A 2,858-nucleotide genomic window follows, 5' to 3' on the forward strand; every position below is an offset into this window, starting at 1 on the left:
GGGGGGGGATTATACGTAAATTATTACTTTTTACTGTGATATTACTAAAACCTGTTAAACAATCAGTCCTTAGTATACAGAACTTTTCTTTCAAATAACATCAAATATCAGTAAAACAGTGATTTTAATATATGCATTCATACCTTATAAAAGAACATATTACTTTTCATGTGGAAATTGTTTAATTTTTTTTTTTTTATACAGTTAACATCTAAATGAAAACGTTTTTTTTTTTGGTGTTCTAAGTAGATATCAGTAATATAATCTCTAAAGTAGCAGTTGATTGTTCAAAAAAAAAAGAAAAAAGATGACAGTTATAAACAAACCCTTGTGTTTTATAGTGTACAATGAGACTGAATCAGCTGGAAACTCAAACATTTTAACTAGCTGTTCTTTAAAGAGTTCCGTCTTTTGGGGTTTAATGAACTCCGACGTGGATCCATAATCAAGTCCAACTCCAGCATGTAGTGGCTGAGTGAATGAGGTCTGGACTCTGTGGAGGAGAGCCATGGTGTCAGAGACGCTGTAAAAGGACAGAATACCTGCTCTGTGACCCAGGTAAACTCTGGTTCTGGAGGAAGGACGACCCGAGACAGGAGTTTTAGTTTTGTTGTACAGAAATACATAACTGTTGGTGTCACAATATAAAGACTAGGATTTGTCACTGAATCCAAATGCACTTTCATTGGTGCTCCCTGTTCTGCTGATATTCTTACCTCGATCTCCTCTCCACTCCACCTCCCAGTACCAACTTCCAGTTAGACTCTCTCTACAGAACCTGACACCAGTCAGTGAATCTGTCTGGATGATCAGGATGAGACTGTAGTTGATTCACTGCTGCTACTTTTCTGTTCCCAGCAGATTATAGCAGCTTTCTGTGGGCTGTGTTTGGATCCAGAGAGAAATCTTGTGAACATTTTAAGAATCCAACTCTGGTCGTTGGTTCTGACAGTAAAACATCCACTTCAGTGATGGCCAGTGAGATGTTTGTCCATGTGTCTCTCAGAACGTCCTGTAGTTTGTCTCTGAGCTGTTCCACAGCTGCTGTCACGTCCTCAAAGTGTCTCCAAGGACGGATGCGGATGCTGGATAAGTGTGTGGACTCTGAGGAGTAGTTGTGGAGGAACTGGCTGTGATCTTGTGTATCTGAGAGCTGCTTCAGCTCAGCGTCTTTCCTCTTCAGATCACTGATCTCCTGCTGCAGCTTCTTCTCAAGATCTTGGACTCGACTCACTTCAGTCTCCTGCTGGGATCTGATCTGCTGCTTCACCTCAGAGCTTCTTTTCTGGATGAGACAGATCATCTGGGTGAACATCACCTCACTGTCCTCCACTGTTTTATCAGCAGAGACATTGATGGCCTCCAGCTCCAGTTGAAGCAGTCTCACATCTTTCTGTCTGTCCTGGATCCACGGACAGATGACAAGCCGACACTCCCCCAGCCTCCTCCGCCCCTGCTGCCGCACCGCTGAAGCTGTCATGACCTTTATGTTCATCCACAGAGCAGAGACAACAGATCAGCTGCTGATCAGTGCGACAGAACATCTCCATCAATGTATTATGATGAAGGCAGATGTTCTCCTGGAGGTTCTTGGAGGGCTCCACCAGCTGGTGTTTCTTTAATGGAGCTACATCATAGTGAGGCTGAAGGTGATTCTCACAGTAGGAGACCAATTTCTAGGTTTTCAACGTTTTGCTTGATTAATATTCAGTTTTTAGATATTTAAGTACAATAACATCCAGCACCATGACAATTTATTGCAATAATATCCAGGTTCTTGATGCCTCAGTACATTATCATCCAAGTCTTTTTTATATTTTAGTACAGTAATATCCAGGTTATTGACAAGTAATATTGAGGTTTTTAACATTATAGTGCTTTTTCCCCCCCAGGTTTTAGATACTTTAGTAGATTTATAACCAAGTTTTTGAAACTTTAGTACATTAACATACAGGTTTTTGAGACTTTAATACAAAAATATCCAGGCTTTTGATCATTTAGTACATCAATATCCTGGTTGTTGACCATTTAGTGTTTTAATATCCAAGTATTTTGATATTTCAGTACATTAATATCCAGATTTGTGGTATAAACTATGTAAAATAATTAATTACTTTTGGTAAAAATACAGATTCTTTATGTGAACATTATTTAGTTTGCCCTGTTTTTCAAGGGTGACAAGGCTCCACAGTGCCCCCTAGAAAATTTCAAGTCCCATTGGAAGCACATTTGGCCTATGAAATTTGGTAGCCATTTGTAATAGGTCAGGACACGCAAAAAAGTCCAGGGTGTCCACATCGTACATCCAACAGGAGGTCCGCCATTTTGGAAAAACAGTGAGCATTTCGCTGATTTTCCTTCATTTTCGGGGCATTTTCAAAATCTATTTACTCCTAGGGGGAATGTCGTACACTCGTGAAAATTGGCTAGCACAAACTACAGGAGGTGATGATTTGAAGTTTTTAAAATGCTCTGCAAAAGTCTGACAGCGTGGAAATGGCACCTTCTGGAATTTTGACAAAACGCCATTTTGCGATTTTTCCTTCATTTTCGGGACTTTTCAAAATCTATCTCCTCCTAGGGGGAATGTCATAAACATCTGAAATTTGGACAGCACAAGCTATGGGACATGGTGATTCAAATCTAGTAAAACACTCTGCAAAAGACTGACAGCGTGGAAATGGCAGCCCACAGAGTTTCACCGAAACGCCATAAAAAGGGACGTGCTTTGTAACTGGTCTGTACGTGCTTCCATCTGCCTGAAACTGTACACGCATGTGCCGAGTCCCAGCCACAGCACGCTGCCACCACGGCCCAACACGCCATTAAACAAAAAGTGACGTATAACTAGGCCGCAT

General features: G+C 40.9%; 1 pseudogene; it reads right to left on the reverse strand.

Annotated features, from left to right (window-relative positions):
* Positions 1-862: 862 nt before the first annotated feature.
* On the reverse strand, positions 863-1,748 carry LOC103353811 (tripartite motif-containing protein 16-like; annotated as a pseudogene).
* Positions 1,749-2,858: the final 1,110 nt, after the last annotated feature.

Source organism: Stegastes partitus, unplaced genomic scaffold, assembly GCF_000690725.1.
Source record: "Stegastes partitus isolate 25-593 unplaced genomic scaffold, Stegastes_partitus-1.0.2 Scaffold84, whole genome shotgun sequence".
Lineage (NCBI taxonomy): Eukaryota > Metazoa > Chordata > Actinopteri > Pomacentridae > Stegastes > Stegastes partitus.